The sequence below is a fragment of the Scyliorhinus torazame genome, chromosome 11, assembly GCF_047496885.1.
Source record: "Scyliorhinus torazame isolate Kashiwa2021f chromosome 11, sScyTor2.1, whole genome shotgun sequence".
NCBI lineage: Eukaryota > Metazoa > Chordata > Chondrichthyes > Carcharhiniformes > Scyliorhinidae > Scyliorhinus > Scyliorhinus torazame.
In genome coordinates this window covers 148,485,109-148,507,674 of record NC_092717.1, presented here as the reverse complement: position 1 = coordinate 148,507,674, position 22,566 = coordinate 148,485,109, and the positions used below count along the sequence as shown (strand labels likewise).

The following is a 22,566-nucleotide window of genomic DNA, read 5'->3' as shown; positions in this document are numbered from 1 at the left end:
TGTTGATTGATATCTCAAACCACAGCAAAAGCAGTGAACGGCTTTCTTCTGAGTACTTAAGATACATTCAAGTGAAAGGAAATGAAAATAATAAATCCAGGCATCTGGCTGGCTGGAAGATGTCAATTCCAGACTATGAAAAGCTATTTCTCTTTGAGTTGATGAGAATCCTTGCAGATCAAAGGATCGCAGAGGGTTTAAAGACTTGTTTTTGGCTTTCTATTAAGTTATAGTTATGACTTTCCAGACCTCGTTCTGAGGCAGCAGATGTAAGACATAGGTGAGTGAAAAAGCAGTGATTTTTTTCACTGTTTCTGCCTGAACTTCTCCTTAGCTTCCAGGCATGGGTGATGGGTGGGGGGAAGAGGTGGGTTCTCTGCTATGGGGGGGGGGGGGGGCGGGGGGGTGGGGGGGGGGGATTCACACTCATCAGGATTCACTGGAAAAGGAGTCTGGTGGGGGTCTTGTGGGGCTTTCTAGTGTGGTGGGTCTGGTGGGAGGGCTGGGGGTGGGGAGGAATGGATTTGCGTTGTGGGGGAGGGGGACACCTAACTTAAATACATACCCCTTAACTCACCACGTCAGAGCCATGCTGGGAAATATTTGTACCCCTCCCACCTGGCTTACTCACTCTTCCAACTTCTTCCACCGGGCAGGAGATGCAAAAGTCAGGGAACACGCAGGAACAGACTCAAAAACAGCATCTTCCCCACTGTTACCAGACGCCTAAAAGGCCCTTTTATGACTGATCTGATTTACACTACACCCCTGTATGCTTCACCCAATGCCGGTGTTTATACAGTTGTGTACCTTATGTTGCCCAATTATGTATTTTATTTTTATTTTCCTTTTCATGTACTTAATGATCTATTGAGCTGCTCGCAGAAAAACACTTTTCCACTGTACCTCGGTACACGTGACAATAAACCAATCCATTCATGCCCTCGTGAATCCTGGCCGAAGACCCGGAGAAATCATGGAGACATGGTGCCATGAATCCGGTGCCCAGCCTGTTAATAGGATTCCCAGCCTGTTAATAGGAGGTATTTTGACCTATTTGCATCCTCCCACTGGCCCAGGGCATGAACCTCGAAGCACCGCCAGCGAGGGACTGGAACACCGGACGCCGATCCCATTTTTTCCCCCTTGCCCGATTCTCCATCGATTCGAGGATTCTGTTACCGGCGGCGGACATTGGAGAATCCAGCCCTATATAAATGTAATTTATTGTTTACCTGTTTATTCTGTCTGGAGACAAATACCTTGGGTTCCTTACGCGAGAAGAGTTTAGTGATTGCAATAAAGCTTGCAATCTGTATTTTATAAGCATTCTTGATAAATAACCCAAATACAGTGGTGTTCTATTATTTATCATAACTTTATGAATTCTTATTGTGTGGGTGGAGGGGAACGTCTTGTTTAAAGTCAATCAATAGTGATCTCTAAAATTGTGTTTCTCTTCAGTTATATATAACAAAGCTTATAACATCGTTATTACAAACTACTTATGTAATTCATAACCTGTAATCATATTGCCTGTTCTTGTATTTTTATTTTGGGGCAAAATAATCAGAGGAGACTCGGGTACAGAAATGACCAACACATTGGGAGAGCACATTGTTTACATTTGAGCATTGTATGGTTCAACTTTACATTTAAACAAGTTGCAGATGTGCATTCAAACGGTGTGATTGTTACCCTGATTTTTCTATGACCGTTTCCCCAATCTCTTGCTGTTAAAACAGTTCAATGTGTCTGGTCTATAGGTTAAACTAGAAAACATGTTGTTGACGCTTATTCTGAGTTCCCGCAGATGGTGTCATGAAAAACAAGTTGCTAAGGTCACTAAGAACCAGTTAGACTGAAAACATGTTTGATCCTTTATCGGACATCTTGCAGATGGTGCTATGTTGGCATTCAGTTAGCATTGTTTGTGTCCATTTGCCGCATCAGCATATTGATGGTTGACATCTCTGTGAAATTATCCTCTACTGCTCTTGAATATTATACCATACTATGCTCGAGTATTTTATACTACACTATATAAGTTCAAAAATCCCGAAGAATAGTTGTTGATTGTCCTAATAAATTGTTGTTAGTAAACCCTATTAATTTGCCTCCCTACAACAGTCTCCCCTTTTGGTCCTTGGCCTAACCCAAAATGGCCAACATAGAGATGCCGATTGTCTGCCACCATTGATATTGGCCAAGTATCTAGCTTTGATTTGTAAAGGTAGATTTTCAGACCATCTGTATTATACGGTCCCTTAGTACAGTACTTAATCTCTTACCTTGTTACCCTATTAGTGAGCCTAATTTTCTATTGCTATTTCTTATGTGTCTTCCTAGTCTGGAGGATGAAATACATTAGGTATATAATCAATATAATTTGCATTTTGATTACTCGGATATGGGAGATAATGCAAATCCATGGGTATATCTGTATGTTTGAGCCCCAATTCCACAGATCCTCCCACAATGTCGAGGAGTCTATTTATTCAATATTGTTTGTTAAAACGTTAGTTATTTGTTGGAGTATATCGTATGATGTGTTCACTCGTTGGGTTTCCTTCTGAATTGCTGTAGTAGTGGTGGAATTGTATTAGAGCAGTGATTCGAGTATCGTGTTAGGTTATCCTTTATGTGTTCCATAATTTGAATATCAGCTGTTCCTCTCTTAAATATTTTAACCAGCTCTACCTTCCCTGTTGTTGGCATCTATGGGTGTAAACACACCGAATGGTTGAACAGAGAGCATACCCGGTTGTTGCCGTTGGAGTTCTTGTTGTCCTGTGATTATATAATGTTTCCCATCATCCATGTATGCAATATGGGTGAGAACATAGAACATAACAGTGCAGAAGGAGGCCATTCGGCCCATCGAGTCTGCACCGACCCACTTAAACCCTCACTTCCACCCTAACCTTGTAACCCAATAACCCCTCCTAACCTTTTTTTTTTGACACTAAGGGCAATTTAGCATGGCCAATCCACCTAACCTGCACGTCTTTCGACTGTGGGGGGAAACCGGAGCACCCGGAGGAAACCCACGCAGACATGGGGAGAACTTGCAGACTGCGCACAGACAGAACCTGGGACCCTGGCGCTGTGAAGCCACAGTGCTAGCCATTTGTGCTACCGTGCTGCCCACGGGTTGGTTCTTTGCAGCACATATTGTTTTAATTCTACAATTGATTGTAGCATTAAATCCCCAGGTGCATGCCACTGCCAGGGCACCAGGTTGGCACTGGCAACGTGCCAAACTGCCATTTTTCACACAGTGACGATAATGCCATGGGTGCTCTGCGTAGGTACTGGGGGGGGGGGGGGAGGTGGGGGGGGGGGGGAGGTGGGAGGTGGGGGGGGGGGGGAGGTGGGGGGGGGGGAGAGGTGGGGGGGGGAAGGTGGGGGGGGGGGGAGGTGCGGGGGGGGGGGGGTGCGGGGGGGGGGGGGGGGGAGGTGCGGGGGGCCCGGGAACATCCTCATAGTCAGTTGGGCCTTGAGGGAGGGGGTCATGTCGAGGGCTCCAGAGATCGGGATGCCATTTCAAAATAGCATCCAGATCTCTTGCTACACTGAGTAGTTCCGGCGAGCGGATATCCCCAGTTCAGAAAACAGAGCTATGTGCGGTTTCGGCCGTGCATTCCCTGCTGAGGCCCCATGTAACCCGAGTGACATTAGATAGTGTTGTGTTTCTCGGCACTGCAAGCACCAGGAAACACACAGCTAAATGCATTCGCGAAAGGACTTTGTTCACCATTTAGTTAAATTATGCACTCTGTTCTGATTTCCATCATCCAAAATATCTTTCCCTATTCCAATTGATTTATTAATGGTGACCACGTGACTTACTAATAGAGGGGACAAGTTTAAATTATCCATGTCATGTCTTGGTCTGTACCCAGTTGAGTATACGGAATCCCCTGTCCCTTACCCAGAATCCTTTTTTAAAATAATCTTTATTGCCACAAGGAGGCTTACATTAACACTGCAATGAAGTTACTGTGAAAAGCCACTAGTCGCCACATTCCGGCGCCTGTTCGGGTCCAAATTACCTAACCTGCACATCTTTGGACTGGGGAGGAAACCGAAGTGCCCGGAGGAAAGCCACGCAGACATGGGGAGAACGTGCAGACTCCGCACAGGCAGTGACCCAAGCTGGGAATCGAACCGGGGACCCTTGAGCTGTGAAGCAACCGTGCTACCCATTATTCTACCGTGCTGCCCAGCTGTAAGCTTAAAGATGGTCGACATTTTCTCGATCAATAGAATTAATCATTGAAGTACCAGTATTAAATGCAGTAGTAGCATCATTCATCAAGCCATGTATTGAACTATTTGTTCCTAGGTGCAGCTGTTGGCCATGCCCTGCCGTTAGACTGGGCTGCTTTGGTCACTAATTGAACCATTAAGGTCAGATAAAGTTCTTGAGTATAAATCGAGCGTCATTGAGGTCGGATTATGCGTTACAAAATCCTGGGCTAGTGCGCGGTCGATTCCAGCTAATCTGCTACTTCCCCTTTTACCATTCTGTCCTCTACCAAACACATACAAGACAGACATACACAGAGGGAGGGAAAGGGGTAAAATAATAAGAGGATTAATATGAAAAGAGAGAGATGAGTGTCCTGGTGAGGTCATTGTCACAGGCTGTCCTCCCAGGATGCTTAAGGATCAAAGCCACCAGTGTATAATGATCTCCTGGCAGCTGCATTCAGTTGGTACTCTTTGGCTGTAGGATTCCTTCTGTGGAGTCAATTTAACTTGTATCAACCTGGCCTTCACTCAGAAGATTTGCCTCAGGCCTGTTTAATTCTTTTTGTTTCCAACTCCACAAGAACAACCAACAGCCTTTCTGGGATAAGAACAGAGTTCCACAACTTGAGATTTTTAAAAGAGTTTTTAAACAACTGACTCTGTCTTCAGCTGCTGTTGGACTGGATTTTCCTGCAGTTCAATCTGGCTGTAGAGAAAGAAAGGTCTTTATTTTTGACTTTTAGACAGAGTCCATCAGGTGACAGAGAGATCAGAGCTGTGACCCTGCAGCTTCTGATCAAAACAAAACTAAAAGCCAACACAGTCCCACAGAGGAAGCAATCGTCCAGAGAAAACCTCGACCAATCACTGCCTGTCCTTGAGAATAATCCGGCTTATGGGGCAGCTCATTGGTCATCAGCCAAGTCCATTAAGATGTGTCACCACTGATGTCAGACCAAACAGCACATCCAGCTGTAGATTTTCCTGTTTTAAAATTAAAGGTGCAGTTCATCTTAAAGACACAGTTCATCTTAAAGACACAGGGCCCCGGTACAAAAATTGAAATAGCATAATAACAGAAATTAAAAGGAAAAAACAAGGGGGGGATGGGGATTAACAGGAGGACCCTTATATCTGAGTGTAATGCATAGGACTACAGGTACCGGCTCATGGTGTACATTATCATACAAAATCTTATTCTCATTAACTAATACGACCCCATCTCTGGTCTTGGACTCGTGGTTGGATGGGGTGGGTGAGTTGGCGCAGGTGGTGACGAGGCCTTGACTGCTTCTTCTATTGATGATGTCGAGTGAGTTGATTCACCTCCCATTCCTGTGATTATGGTTATTAGTCCCATGAGAATTGTTACAGCTGTTAATAATCTGTAAACTTAAGCAAATGGCCACTCCAGTCGTCACCGATCGGCTAGTGTTAATTTTGTATAAAACAAGATCACTTAGTGAAGCTCTTTGGTTGAGACCAGTGTTTCCAGCATCATCCTCCATGGATGTCCACGCAAGTGCATGTATCCCTTGTCATAATTACTTTGCACGGGCCCACCAACGTGGGTGGAATCCAGGTTTGTCAAGCACAAAAAGTTTTTAAAGTCATATTCAGCCATGATCGAATGGCAGAGCAGACTCGATGAGCGAATGGCCTAATTCTGCTCCTATATCTTACGGTATATTCGCATCCCAGAATTGTCCCCAATTCAAACAACAGGGTTGGTAGCTTTCCGATTCCCATTAAGTCTATTTAAACTCTTCTCCAAAAGAAGCTTTGTCCTTATAGCCATGTATTTGCTTTGTTTGGCCCCTTGTTCCGCACTGGAACCAATCACTGTTTTGTCGATGTACCATTTGTCAATGTTCTCTGTTGATTATTTTTGTGTCTACTATGTACGTACTGTGTACGTTCCTTGGCCGCAGAAATATACATGTGACAATAAATCAAATCAACTACCTAAATTCCTCTTTTAATTTTGTTCCACTTTGTTCAACCGTCAGCCATCCTGTTCTTGGCTCTCCATTCACTCCGCCATAACCCGTCAACAAACAGAGTCACATTGGCCGCCTTTAACCGCTCTTCTCTTACCCTATTCACTTCCTCAAATCCCATCTGCACATTACATACATGATCCTTTTCCTCAATGTTCATATATCCCACTGGATTGTTTCCCTCGTCCTTATCTACTGTAATCTACCCGTTGAAGTAAAAAAACTCGCTCCTTGAACCTTTCTAGCATCTGAAACTTTTTTCAATCTTCCCATGTTCAGAATCTGTACTAAGGGGTGTTCTGTATGGATTTTCTATATCCAGCAGCAACTTCTGATTGCTTGTTAGAGTAATGGGCTGCAGGGCACAATTTTAACATGTAGCTTTCTGTCTCTTTTCCAATTTGTGGTCAATTGTTGCTTAGTATTTAATTGTCCTTGACCTTTAAATAATACAGTACAAACAATTTGTATTGTTGTTTATATAAATTTTTGGAAAAGTGGACATATGTAGACTTTTTTCAAATATTACTGCAGGAATGCTCTAATTGAGAGGGTCCTTCCTATTGACTCCCTTCATTCCTATTTCTGTTATTTTGTCCTTCTCGTTTTTGGTCCATGGATCATTAATAGAGACATATCTTTAAGTCGACCCGAGCAAGTAGAAGTGTCAAAATAGTACAATGTTATAACATTTTGTATTTTGGACAGTAAAACCCAGAATTTATGGCACCCAAGAGATTGGGGGGGTTTGTTTTGATTGGTTGGCTGGCGGCAAAATGGACTGGCCAGGGACAGTATTCTGCCTGGCAACTGACAGCAATTGGTTCCTTTCAGGTGGGATTTTTAGGAGAGAACCCAGGAAAAGCCACTTGACCCACAAGTTGGAAGCAGCTCTCTCTCTATTCTGTGCTGCCTACTGTCTGAAAACAAATGCTTCTAGACCTTGAAAGAGGAAGCTGTCTCTCTTTCTCTCGAATGCTCACTGCCTGCTTTTACTTTGAATCGACAATGAAAATCATTACAAACTGAAAGAAAAGAATACACCCATCTGAAAGCCTAGACTGAAGAAGATACTAGATGGAAGATGTCCATCTGAACAAAGACCCATCCTTTTATTTCATCATTATTTTGCACCCCTCTTTCCCCTCTGTTTGTTTGTCTGTGTGAGTGCGTGTATATGTAATATATATGTGGAGTGAGTTAAAAGGGGGGTTGGTTAGAGATTAGATAGTAGCTAACCAGTTGTATTTGTTGCCTATTTAATTATAGTTATTGTTAATAATAAAATGTTATTTGTGTTAAAAATTTACAAACCTGGTGACTGCAGTTTTTGGACAGCCGAAGACCTTGGGTATTTTAAAACAAAAGTTAATTTTAACCGTGTTGTGACTCCGGATCAGATGGGGCTGGAATTCACTGCGCACTGGCCCAGGGTGTCGTAACATAACACTCAACACTTATCCAACAGTTAGACAAAGGGATACATGATACTTTGAGATCAGAGGATTTGGTCATTTTTTGGAAGACAGTAGAAACTGAATGGATGACACTCAGTCCCTGTCTACATATGGAACATTTGGCCATGCAATTCTGCATGCCCTAATCAAAATGATAACATGTTCCAGGTTTGAATGGATTTTTGAATTGTTGGAATAATACAATGATTCATACTCTATGTCATAGGCAGCATTCGAAAAATTAGTTTTCAAAGCAGAACAAAGCTAACTGCTATCAATAGCAGCAATTAAAAAGCTCCTTTTCAAGAATTTGATTTGTCTCACTATACAGTTTATAGCCATGAAACCATTGGTGAAAACAGAAGGTTCAGCACAGCTTGCACTGAAATGTATAGGTGTATTAAGAGGAATTCTTTATAAGTTTGTGTCATGGTGGTTAGTTCTGATTGCGCAATCCGTGAATATTGCATAATGATCCATTAAGTTTTGATAAATATGGGAATGATATTCTTGAAAAAATAATGGAGAGGTCATGCTGGACACCAATATGAATGTGCAAATGAAACAGCTAAGTTAGAGAAAAAGATCTACTGTGAGATGTGAATCTCTCGAAGTTGCTGGTTAAATTATAATGATCCACTGTATGCAGTCGGCAGCTTGTCCTCAAACTCTTTTTTTTTTAAGACCTTGCTTGATTTGTCTGACAATTGCCCATTACTGTCAATGCAAAATGTTGAGCTCATATTTCACATTTAAGTACCCTCTTAACAGCGTAATAACCATTAATGCAACGACAATTAGCTCCCTTGCCCAGAAAGGAAATAATTTATGCTATTGGGTTTCATTCCTGCATGTAGTAAATTCTTCTTCGAGATTTTTGAAAAAGCAGTTACACTTTTAAAAATTGTCTTCCTACTTTTCCTTTCAGCCTCTGTTTCTCTATTCCTTAATTTAGTCTTTGTTTCCCCTTCTTTATTTCTCTGCCCATAATTTGACTTTAATTTCCCTCTCTAATTTGCCCTCCTTCTCCATTGTTTTTTGTTTCTTTATCAATCCTTAAGACACATTGGTTAACAAGATAAACTCTTTCTCATATCATTCACAATGGCTCAATTTCCCTTGCTGCTCTGTTATCAGCTTGCACTTCCAGCAAGTTATGGAGTTGAAGGGTGCAGGAAAAGGTATAACTTATGGCACAAGCCATGAGATCTGCATGATTTGTCTGACCCATTATCTTTATCTTTTTATCCTGGAGAAATATAGTGAAATATTAGTTTGTCCTTCCAGCTGATGAAACAGTTTGGTTTTACACTGGAATGTTTTCACCAACAAGAAGGAGAAAAATGTGGCAAAAACAGCAGGGGAATGATTGGCACCAGTCCCTTTACCCCCTGCCCCTCCCACTTCTCTTCCAGCTAATTTTCAATCAGTTTCAGCAACATATATTCAACCCACAAATGACGCTGGATGAGAGTTAACCTGAGGCAGTCCTCCATCTTGTAAGACAATATTTTGCACCATGGTGGACCGTCTTTTGTTAAGCATCGGATGGTGCGGCTCAGGAATCCCACTCTGGCATGGCAGCCTCTGCCACATTTTCTGCAGAGGAAGATGTTTAACTTAGTGGTCAGTGTAGGCTGACTATTAGCTAGCTCCAGGCCCTCTGAGTTGATGACCTTTTCCTGCCAAGAGATGCCGAAGATATGTTTGAGTTCAGCCTTTTCTCCTGCCTAGCATATGTTGTCTACGTCTCACCACTGTGGAGGAGTGCCCTGGGAAAGGAGGCTTGGTAGACTTACAGTTTCGTGCTCTGAGTGAGGTTGATGTTGTTCCACACTCTTACCCATTGTGGACATAATAGCTGCAGCTTTTTCAATGCATGTGTTGCTTTCAGGATTGAGTAACAGATTGCTGGTGACCGTGGAGCCAAGATATGTGAAACTCAACAACCTCCAGAGTCACATTGTCAGTACTGGCGGTATGGCAACATCCTATACATTTGTCTTCCTGAAACTGGCACGAGAGAAGTGTACATTTTCTTCTGCATGTGTTTCTCAGTATGGAATATTAGTGTGGCATCGTTACCATTGAGCAACTTTCGAATGAGAATTTGGCACACCTTTGTCTGCTAGGGTTAGCTTTCTTTCAGTTTTGCTATATAAGTTAACCCCCTCTGTAGGTGACTGGAAAGCATATGACAGCAGCAAAGGGAATAATATGTCAGAGAGTGTCAGTGCCAGTGTTGATTCCCAAATTTCTTTCTCCGTCAGTCTGGCCTCAATAAAAGTTGAGATGGATTTGCACGTAAAAAGAAGTTATTTATTTAGCTTGCAAGCTTGATTCATCTTACAGAAACATAAGAGACATCCAGTCTCCTACACTCCAGAAAGCGAATGAACAAAGAGACAAAGGGATCTCTGCAAATCAATTCAAATGGTATCAAGTTTCACATACTCGACGCCCATAGGTCAGCCTATATCCCTCCTGACCTGTTTGATCTATTCTGATTGGCTCACTTCCAATCCCTTTCTCTGGCCCCTATCAATGCAGCATCACTCTCATAGACACACCTCTTCCTGCTTTTTCCATGCGGTCTCAATCCCTTTGTCTCTATCTGCCAGAATCAAAGTGGCTTATTTCTACATTACATTAACTAGTATCTCTAAAGTAACTATTTTATATCACATTCGTCACCAGAACACAATCTTGTTTGACTCCATTGTAGACCTTAAACGGTTCTGCCCTGTCAAAGCTGATCTTACCCATCATGTTGTCATGGAAAAAGCAGATGACATTGAGGAGCTTTGGTGGACAACAAATGTTTTCCAGCAACCTTTGCCCACATGGTCGAATGCCTTGATCAGATCAATGAATGCTATATATGGTAGTCTGTTCTGTTCACTGCATTTGTCTTGAAGCTGCCAAACCGAGAATAACGTGTCAAATGTAGATCTTCCAGTTCTAACGTACATTGGGATTTGGGATTGGTGTGTTCAATGAAAATCTGCAGTCTGACTAGGGCAAGATGGGGAAATACTTTGTTTGAGTGTTACCCTAATCTGATCCTTCCCTCCACCCACTCACAAGTTCCTTTCTCAAGTCTTGCCCAAAAGAGTGACATAAGTCCCATTGAAATTATATGAAAGTGCAGCATTTAAATTAGCAGGGAATCTAACTTCAGTGGTTTTGTTTAATCCAAATTGTTGTGTTTATACTTGCTGATAGGAGAAATATGGCCTAGAGTTTTCCTCACCTTGTTACAATGCATGCTGTTATAAACAATGTATAATAAACACCAAAATGTTGTGTGGAGTAAAGGTATCATTACCTTGCAGCTGTGTAACCTTACACTTGCAAAATACATGTGCATCACTGTTTGAAACAGTTAACATTCTGTTTGAAGCAACTGCAGCATTTTTAGTTTATTCTTTTTCGAAGTTCTAATAAAGATTAATTGCATCAGTGTTACCTTGCATATATCAATAAAAGCAATATGTTAACTAAGTTCTCATGGTATCTCTAGAGCTATTATCAAATGTATGTAAATGTATCTATTACATCCATGTAATCTTTGTTGTATTCCTTCAAATTCTTCCAATTAACTTAATTTCATGTACAGTATATTGAAAATGAAGTGTTACTTTATGTTGAATCAAATTATAGCTCGGAAGTAAATAATTGAAATGTGAAAAGAATATGTTTGAAACGTACTCAAACATAACAGTAATTGAGAATCACATAGAATTTTACAGTGCAGTTTCAGATCATTCAACAAAAGAGGTTAATATCGGTGTTTATGCACCACCTGAGCCCCATACTACCTCACTTCATTTTACCTGATCGCTAAAGCCTTTGATTAGTTTTTCCCTCATTTATTGTCTACCTTTCCCTTAAATACATCTATGCTAATAACTTCAACCATTCCATGTGACAGTTTGTTCCACATTCTAGCCTCTCCCTTTAATAACTTGTGCAAAAAGAATGGATATATTTATGGCAAAGCTGGATAATCTGTGAGGGAGAAGAAGAAAGACGAATTTGTTCATAGGGTGAGATGAAGTAAGGTGGGAGGGGGTTCATCTGGTTCATTAACGGCGGCATAGGTATGATGGGCTAAATGTCCTGTTGCTGCACTGTTAAATTCTATGTAATTCTAAATAATAAGAATCGCTTATTGTCACAAGTAGGCTTCAATGAAGTTACTGTAAAAAGTCCCTAGTCGCCAGATCCCGGCTCCTGTTCGGGGAGGCCGGTACGGGACTTGAACCCGCGCTGCTGGCCTTGTTCTGCATTACAAGCCAGCTGTTTTTCCCACTGTGCTAAATCAGCCCCTAAATTGCTGTTACGTATGAATATATTGCACACACACATAGAGGGAAAGATTCTCTGGCCTCCCCCATGGCTTGATTCACGGCGGCAGGAGACGGTCTACCATTGGCCAGTCGTGGGATCTTCTGGTCCTGCTGCTGTCAATGGGATATGCCATTCAATACATCCCACGCCACTGGGACATCTATAATGGGGGTGCGGCATTGGCGAGACCAGAAGATCCTGCCGGCGTGAACAGCCAGAAGATCTCGCCCCTAGTTTTCACTTTCCGGTTTTAAGTGCTGAACTATAATTTGATTGAGCGAAAGAAGCAACAATCATTTATCAATATAAATGGTTTGAATTGCTTTGCAGAATTTTAAGGAATACAATGAACAAAGATTGCACGCATGTGATAAACACACACAAGCATAACATTATTGTCTGTAATAGCCAGAGAAATAGAAAAGATATGATTTAAGCAACTGAGCCATGTTTTCGTATTCTTCATGATGTGAGTCCTGAGGAATTGGGCTGAAATACCATCATGAATTTTGGTGTCCAAGGATCAAAATAAATAGCTTCAAAGGTGGTGTCTTGGTAGATTCTATCCAAATGAACATATACGGGCAACATATCTGATGAGAGCCATAAAAGCTGTCTAGTTGGTAGTATGACTCTGTATGATAGTTTAAACTTAATAAAAAATAAAATTTTCATGAATTTACTACAGTAAAGAGAACCCAGTCCTCAGCTGCTTTTTTTCTGCATGGTCCATCCATGTACTACCACCCATCCCTCTTTCCCCCCACCTCATACTTAGTTATGCATTTATCATCAGTATGGGAATTCAATTGTTAATTTCCTTTTAATTCCACTTATTTTACAGAACATGATGTTATAGAGTGAGAATTTAATGCAAAATATAATTTGGTGCTTTAATTAGGCAACTGGCAATTAAGTGGCATTTTGCTTAGTAGCACCTCAGTGAGAAATGAACGTTTAACTAATACTATAGATTTCTGTCTCGTTTCGAGGTAATTTCACAAGGCACTGCTCTCAGCATGGAGCCTCCCTGGATGAATGCACAATTCACAGTATCAGCCTGTAGTATCATTGCTTATTTTCATCCTATCCTTAAGAATTATTACTTACTGACAACAAGCTTGCTGCTCTTACGTTGGTAATAAAGTTATGGACATTTCAATTAACTGTTAAATTATCCATCACCTAAAAATTCTCACCTCATCCATGATACCATTATGGTCATGGTATGGCTGTTCCGCAAGCAATCTTGCAACATACTTCAAAATCTCTGACCTTAAACAATTTAGTGAATCATTGTTAAATTGCAGTTTTAATTAACTCTTGAGATGTCAATTCAATATATTACCTCAGGAGTCAAACGTCCATGCAAACATAATTAAGTATTGCACGAACAGACAAGACTGTAATGAAGCTTTTCTAACACAGGCTATAATTAAGGAGGTGGTTGCATACTCATTGGGGAAACTCGGCTGGGTTCGGATAGTTCTCCTATTTTTCCAAAATCGCATGGTTTCAAGAGTGTTTATCCTCTCTATATACCCAATTAATAGCTCATGTATCAGTCACAAATGTGACCATATAATTCACTTCAGTTAACAAGTCTCAGTTATTATATCTTTAGTTATAGAACATATTACTGAACATAAATTCTAGGGGCTCAAATCTGTTCAATTATTATCATCCTTAATAGAGTGATAAATTATCTTTCATTTTGCATGTCTGCCAGAATGACTTCCTGGTAATTGATAAAGTAAGACATTTCTCCTCCTGTTTGGCTGGTTAAGATGTTTTTATCCTCAGTTAAATATTTTATAAATGCCAACTTTATTTACATATTGCTTTATTTTACATACATAATTCTTGCATTATTTGCTTTGCCTTGGTTTCAGTACAAAAAAATGTGAACATATATATTCTCCAGCAATAGTTTGTCATTGCCTTGGACATCACCAGGATCTGGCACTATAAAATACAAAACAAGTTAGCAACATACAGCCTCCTACCAAAGTTATACCTCTGGATGTCTCACTCCCTCTCAGATCTTTCTGTCTACATTGTAGTTGGCCCATCCTGTAACATTTTTGCTTTAACATGAGGACTTCATCCTATGATGGAAATAAAGAAAACAATATAAAGTGCTGTATTTTTATCAGAAGCCATTAAGGAATTCCAATGTATTGCTTCTGTTCTTCAGTCTTCAAAGTGGAATTACCATTTGAAGAATTTTAAAGTATTGCTTCATCATTAACTACTACCACTCTAGTGTAGGTTTCAACCTGGATTCTCATTAACCCTTTTGATGACAGGTCACTGTTAACTAATACAAAAGCAAAATGCTACAGGTGCTGGAAATCTGAAACAAAAACCAAAAGTGCTGTATTTCCAGCATTTTCTGTTTTTATTCAATTGTCAACTAAAATTTAAATGAAACTCTGTTCAACGAGAAGAAAGAAAAGTCAAAAAGTACAATTTTCATGTTGTATTTTTAATTGCACAATACATTGGCATGCTACATGTTTCTAAATTGACAAACATTTGAAAACCTTTTAAGGAAAATGATGGCCCTTTATGCAATTTAAATTTGATATATGCCCAATAAATTTCACATCGCTCATAAATTGTTTATGCTGATTAAATATGGTACATTTGACCAAAAATAGATTACAGGTATGTGAAAAAGCGGGTGAGTTAATTTGTTTGAAAAACTTTTTTTTTTACTAACCTGATAGAATGTCCAAGGATAACCAATGAGATTTTCCCAAATTTGCGATGCTCTTTTGCAAAAGCGATGATGGATGATTGGGAGACAATCTCACCCCCACACCAGAAAGAAATTCCCATTGTTTTTGACCTGTATATTTTGCTTTGGCTGGGGTTTTATTGATTATTTTGTCCTCTTTTTTTTTTAAATTGGTGAACTTGGTTGAACTTCAAAAAATTAGAGCTCCCTATAGAGACAGAACCACAGTCATCAAGTGTTAAGAGTCTTTCCTTTACCTGTAAGTGATTAATTACAAACAAGTCACTGGCATATTTAATTTTGCCTTTTAAGCAAAGTTTGAAGCAATGTTTCTGCTGACAGAAAGCAAAAATGTAATTCATTAGTTAATTTACAAACATGAACAAAGCATATATTCCAATACGAGAATGCTGCATTTGTAATATTATACAATTACTGCCAGACTTCAATCTTTGCAAGGCATAATTGACTCTGTATTCTCTTGACTCGTGAAATAAACAAGTGAATCCTGCTGCAATAGACATGGGCTTCATAATGAAATGTAATATATGAGAGTGAATTTTGGAATTGTACAATATTTAATTGTATAAATAAACACTTGGCACTACTACCTTAAAAAGAATGATCATGTACACAATGTCCTGAAAAGATGAGCTTTCTCTTTTATTATTGTCAAACTGAAGAATTGTAAATTAATTTTAATGTGGATAAAGGTAAGGTAATGCATAATCAAATAGGAATCGCTTGAAAGATACTCAGAATAAAGGTATGGATAATTACTGACAGTTAAATAAAACTACTCAAATTAATGTGAAGCATTGATCAACTACCTAACCTTAAAAAGGAAATATTTTTATTTAACTGGCCCATATCGTGAATTCTTCCAAACCCTCCCTTTTTTTATATGCTCAACTTACCAGTAAGGGATGCTTAGGAATTGGCAGTTTATATATTAGTATATGGAGAGACTAGAGAAGCTGTGGCAGATTAATCTAGTGCTTATGGGCTTGAGATGAAGCTCTGCTGCTCCTCCATGCCCACAAGCAGTGCTGGAAAAGTACTTAAACTTACCGGACCCAACCTTTCTGCCCAACCTCCTGCCTGATTTCCTGAGCCCAAGGAAACCCAGATTGCAACCATTAAATATAAAAATCTGTTCAAATCTGAGGTATGCAGTCTCATTAACATATTTAAATTACTAACCCAACTCGAGAGCACAGATTATTTACCCACTTGTAATCTACCCGTGTTAAACTGGAACTAGGTGCAAACATAGCTGGTTTGGATCAGACTTTGAATTGTTCAGAATTTACTCACTTGCCTCTTATCCTGGTGGGATGGGGAGATTGGTTATAATCTGTTGGCTATCTCAGACCCCAATATCACTGGAACAGAAATTCATTAAGGCCCTCCTTAAGCTTTTTAACCTCTCTACGTTGAATAAAGTAATTAAAAAGGAAGAGGAAAGAAAGGAATAATGAAAGAAAAGAAGGAAGTGTGGAAAGAAAGAGTATGAAAAAGGAGGGAGGGATACAGAAATCTACAATAGGGGCCTGATTTTCAAATGCCCCACGATGAGAATCACCATACTATCCCTTTTACTATTTTTCTCCTTTCTCCTTCACACTCTCTTTACCTTCCTTTCTTCATTCTCCCTTTTTTTTTCTTCCATTTCTCTTTTTATTCTTGTTTGAATCAACTTATTTCTATCTTTCAAGATTGAGAGGGAAATGAGCTTCAGGAAGGGTTCATATAAGTAGAGTGGAGCTGGTTGAATGTTCTATATGCAATGGTGTAATAAATGAGCATTAATACAGAGAAGGCCACACAAATGCAGGAGGGGATCGCAGGTTGATTGCAGTAGCAAATGTTTGATGGGGAGGGATTTCAGGATGAAGATTGTAACATCGCTATGTTTGGGGATCAAGGAGCAAGAGAAGATTAGAGGATCTAGATTATGGGTAGGCAGGACTGAGTGCCAGTTTGGAGAGTGGCATTATTTGAACAATTTGAACAACTTGGACTTATGGAGTGGCGAGTATGTTTGGCCAGAAGATTGGAAATTTCATGGAGTCAGGCCAACTCTGGAGAACTTTAATAATAAAATTAATAATCTTTATTCGTGTCATAAGTAGGCTTCCATTAACACTGCAAATGGTGGGAGGACGAGTGGGCGGCATGGAGGCACAGTGATTAGCACTGCTGCCTCACAGCACCAGGGTTCAATTCCAGCTTTGGTGACTGTCTTGGTGGAGTTTGCACATTCTCCCTGTGTTTGCATGGGTTCCCTCTGGGTGCTCCAGTTTCCTCCCACAGCCCAAAGATGTGCAGGTTAGGTGGACTGGACATGCCAAAATTACCCCTTCGTGTCCATAAGGTTAGGTGGGGTTACATCGATAGGGTGGGGGTGTCTTTTCCAAGGCCCTCTTGCATCCTTCATGCCTACTTAACCAGTATGTTCTGTATAGAACCAATAAACCATATAATAATTATGAAAAGTCTTTGCATGGGTGTTATTTTCAGTGCATTTAAAGTGGGTTTTGAAAAAAACTGCAGCTCATACAACCCTCTAAAACTGTTACTCAGATGGTGTCATTGTTGTATCAGTAACAATAGCTTTACCTCATTGCACATCTCTTAATATTTTTGAAATATGGATACGGACATTAAAAAATCGTTCAATGAAAGAATAGCTTCTTATAATCTCATAAAGATGTCAATCATAGCAACCGCTCCATTTTGATCTGTGAAAACAGACCCTTGCTTAGCTAATTCATCCATTAGTCCATCTTGAAGTCCAGACAGGCATTCATAATGAGGCCATCTGTGATCTACAGAAACAGAGGGCTCGACATCTGCCTCTGCAGATGGAGGTGAACGTCAGTGGGAGATAAATTAGGTTTATTTTGGATATCTACTCCGGCTTTTGGGTGTTTGCATACATTACCAGGCTTGTGGTGAACTGAATGTACCATAAGTTTGATTCCAATGTTTGACTAACAGGTATAAATCTTGTTTTTAATCTCTGTGACATCATCCTACTCTTTTACTGATGACAGTGGCATTTCAAAGTTTGAATTCTGTACAGCACTGCAGAAATCCAAATGATGTAACATTTGATGTTATGACAGTTACTCTATCCTTGTGAGGATCTATACTTTAGCTGGATGTCGTGCAAACACTTCCAAATGTAAAATAAAACCTATTTGACTCTGTTATTTATGAAACCATGCTTCTTGGTATTCAAAAAAATCAAAAACATTTAAAAATCTTCAAAACAGTTGGAACTGTTGAGGTATATGCCTTTAATTTCTAAGATTTCTGCAAGGTTTTACTGTATCTCTCTTTTACACGTCAAAACGAATGTTCGACTTTTGCTGAGTTGCCTTTGAATCAGTGCTTATGAAAATCCATAGGACTTCCGGTGGCGGCTATGGACTTCCGGTGGCGGCTATGGACTTCCGGTGGCGGCTATGAGGGAGTAAGTCGCGCATTTGGCGGCTCTCGCTCCAGTCAGACTTTTAGACCTTTTTCCCCCGACTTTTTCGAACTTTTGAGCGCTGGAGGGGAAAAGCACAGCACTGTAGATCTGGATCCATAGAGTTGTATGGACTTAAGGAGTAGAAGGGAGCGAAAACATGCAAAGAAGGGGCTGAACAAAGGTGGTGTGGAAGTTCAAGTGGGAGGAAAGATGGCCGACGAATGGACCACGGAACGGACGGTCCAAACAGCACTGGACAACATGCTGAAGGTCATGAAGGAGAGCTTTGCAGCATTGAAGCGGGATAATTTGGAACCGCTTCAGAAAGCGGTGGAGCGACTGGACCAAAGGCTGGACGCCCAGGATAAGAATGTCCAGGCATTGGAGAAGACAGTGGAGGAGCAGGCGGATTTCCAAACGGTAGCGGATGTGGGAATTAGAAAGTTGAAGGAGCAACAATCAAGGCTGATGAACAGGCTGAAGGACCTGGAAAATAGGTCTCGCCGGCAGAATCTGAGAATCATTGGGCTCCCAAAGGGGGCCGAGGGAGTTGATGCCATGGCATATGTGGCAGACATGCTGGAGAAGCTGGGGGGGGGGGGGAGAGGATTTCTTCCCGCATCCGTTGGAGCTGGACAGGGCACACAGAGTGCAGGCGAGGCAGCCGTGAGGGGGGGGGGGGGGGCCCAGGCGATGGTGGTCAGGTTCCATAGGTTCGTGGACAAGGAGCGGGTCCTACAGTGGGCCAAGAACACGAAGAGCTGCTTATGGAACAACAGTGTCCTGCACATCTATCAGGATCTGAGTCAGGAGCTGGCCAGAAGGAGGGCAGCCTACAGACAAATTAAAGAGATCCTGTTTAAAAAGGTCAAGTTCGGGGTACTTTTTCCGGCGCGGCTTTGGGTCTCATACCGGGAACAGCAGCATTATTTTGATGACCTGGAGGCAGCGATGGACTTCGCTAAGAGGCATGGACCGGTGCCGAACTGAGGACCCATGGACTCAAGTTAGAGTGTTTCAAGGGATGTTTACATTTGTTTGTGGATTGCCCTTCGTGTTAGCGATTTCATTCGGCGTGTTCTTTTATTTAAAATTTTGTGTGTTCTTGTGTTTGTTTTTGCCTGTTTGAAAGTTTTAAAGTTAAAGCCAAAGTCATAGTTGAAGGTTAAGTTATTGGGTGCTGGGGGGCTGGACGGGGGTGGGAGCTGCCAAGAGGCGGACCAGGAGAGCGGCACATGGGCAGGGGGTGAGCCCAAGAAGGGGGATGGCTGATCGGCATGACGGGGGGGTGGGGGGTGGGGGGGTGGGGGGTGGGGGGGGGGGTGGGGGGTGGGGGGGGGCGCAGGGTGTGGGGGGGCGCAGGGTGCCCTCCAACCAGGCTGATCACCTGGAATGTTCGAGGGTTAAATGGGCTGGTCAAGAGGGCACGTGTGTTTGTGCACGTGCGGACTCTGAAGGCGGATGTAATGTTGCTGCAGGAGACATATTTGAAAGTGGCGGACCAGATTGGATTACGGAATGGCTGGGTTAGCCAGGTCTTTCATTCGGGGCTTGACGCTAAGACCAGAGGGGACGCGATCATGATTAACAAACGGGTTCAATTTGAGGCGGACAGCACAGTTGCGGATGGGGGTGGTAGATTTCTCATGGTCCGGGGGAAGCTTGAGGGGGTGTGGGTGGTCCTAGTGAATGTTTACGCTCCAAACTGAAATGATGTAGATTTCATCAAAAGGCTGCTGGGGAAAATCCCCGACTTGGATTCGCGCAAGCTGATTATGGGTGGGGACTTTAATACATTCCTTGATCCCGACCTGAATCGGTTGTGCTCCAGAACGGGCAGGGTCCTGGCAATGGCAAGGGAACTATTTATGGGAGGTGCTGGGACGGTTTGGATTTGGGGAAGGCTTTGTGGACTGGGTTAGACTGCTATATCAGGCCCCGGAGGCTAGTGTAAGGACGAACAGGATGACATCTGAGTCTTTTCGACTATATCGTGGGACAAGACAGGGATGCCCTCTCTCTCCATTGCTGTTTGCGTTGGCCATAGAACCGCTGGAAATTGCTCTGAGAGCGGCAAGGGGATGGAAGGGAATGGTCAGGGGAGGGGTAGAACACAGGGTCTCGCTCTACGCGGATGACCTGCTTTTGTACATGTCGAATCCAGTGGCAGGGATGGACGGGATAATGGAAATCCTTGGGGAATTTGGCCGGTTTTCGGGGTACAAGTTGAACATGGCAAAGAGCGAGGTGTTTGTGGTACAGGCGAGGGGTCAGAAGAATAGGCTGAGGGAGCTACCGTTAAGGCTGATTGGGGAAAGTTTTAGGTATTTAGGGATACAAGTGGCGCGGGACTGGGGCACGATGCATAAGTTAAACTTGTCTAGGCTGGTGGAGCAAATGAGGAGCGAGTTTCTGAGATGGGATGCGCTCCCGCTGTTACTAGCGGGGAGAGTACAGACGGTGAAAATGACGATCCTCCCGAGATTCCTGTATATTTTTCAGTGTCTCCCTATTTTCATTCCGCGGTCCTTCCTTCAAAGGATCAATAAAATCATACTGGGATTTGTTTGGGCAGGAAGGTCCCCGCGGGTGAAGAGGGGGATGCTGGAACGGAACCGTAGCGAGGGGGGACTGGCGTTGCTGAACCTCAGCAACTACTACTGGGCGGCTAACATAGCCATGATAAGGAAATGGATGGTGGGTACGGGGTGGGTTTGGGGGCGGGTGGAGGCTGCTTCGTGCATGGGCACCAGCTTCGCAACCCTGGTCACGGCTCCTCTGCTGCTCCCGCTGGCCAGCAACTCCACCAGCCCTATAGTGGTGGCGGCTCTGCGGATTTGGGGCCAATGGAGGAAGCATGCGGGGGAAGTGGGAGCGTCGGCCTGGTCCCCAATATGCGACAACCACCAATTTGTCCCGGGGAAGATGGACGGTGGGTTTTGAGCGTGGCGGAGGGCGGGGTTGGGAAGGATGGGCGACTTGTTCCTGGAAGGGAGCTTCGTGAGCTTGAGGGTGCTGGAGGAGAAGTTCAGGCTGCTAAGGGGAAACGACTTTCGGTACTTGCAGGTGTGGGATTTCGTATGTAGACAGGTCCCATCCTTTCCACGCCTTCCGCCACGGAGGATCCGGGACAGGGTAGTTTCCAGGGGAGAGCTAGGAGAGGGGACTGTCTCGGATATTTGTAAGGAGCTTATGGGAGCAGAGGACACAGGGACCAGGAACTGAAACTCAAGTGGGAGGAGGAGCTTGGGGGGGGGGGGGGGGGGATGTTGGAGGGAGGCGTATGGGCAGACGGTCTGAGGAGGGTAAATTCAACTGCAACATGTGCCAGGCTCGGCCTGATTCAGTTCAAGATAGTTCACCGGGCCCACATGACAGTGGCCCAGATGAGTAAATTCTATGGGCTGGAGGACAAGTGTGCTGGATGTGTGGGAGGACCAGCGAACCATGTCCACATGTTCTGGGCGTGCCCAAAACTCAGGGGGTTACTGGCAGGGATTTGCAGACATCATGTCCCGGGTACTGAAAACAAGGGTGGCGATGAGTCCAGAGGTGGCGATTTTTGGGGTGTCGGAGGCCCCGGGAGTCCAGGAGGGAATAGAGGCCGACATTGTGGCCTTGCTTCCCTGGTAGCCTGGCGACGAATGCTGTTGGCCTGGAGAGACTTAAAGCCCCCCAAAGACCGAAGTGTGGCTGTCGGACATGGCAAGTTTTCTCGGCTTGGAAAAATCAAGTTCGCCTCACGAGGATCACTATCGGGGTTTGCCCGGAGGTGGCAACCATTCATCGACTTCTGCGTGGGGAACTAATCATCAGCGGGGGCGGGGGGATAGAATAATGTAGAGTAGGGGGGAAGAATAGGCGGGTCTATTTGCGAGAGAGGAACTGTTATTTGCACTATGTTTTTGTAGTTGATATACACACTGATGTATATTGTTCCTGTTTACAATGCCAAAAATACCTCAATAAAATTATTTGTTAAAAAAAAAAAGAAAATGAAAATCCATAGAATCCCTGCAGTGCCGAAGGAGGCCATTTGGCCCATCAAGTCTGCGGACTCCGAAAGAGCACTCTACCTAGGCCCGCATCCCTGCCCTATCCCCACGCATTGATCATGGCCAATCCACCTAACCTGCACATCTTTGGACTGTGAAGGAAACCGGAGCCCCCGGAGGAAATCCACACTGACACGGGGAAAACATGCAAACTCCACACAGACAATCATCCACGGCTGGAATTGAACCCGGCAAGATTTTGGCACTTAAATACTGTGGG

General features: G+C 42.8%; 1 protein-coding gene across 6 annotated transcripts in view; it reads left to right on the top strand.

The window, feature by feature from the left end:
- Positions 1 to 22,566, top strand: part of trappc9 (trafficking protein particle complex subunit 9) — a 1,142,468-nt gene that overhangs the window by 967,057 nt on the left and 152,845 nt on the right. The window lies entirely within an intron of this gene.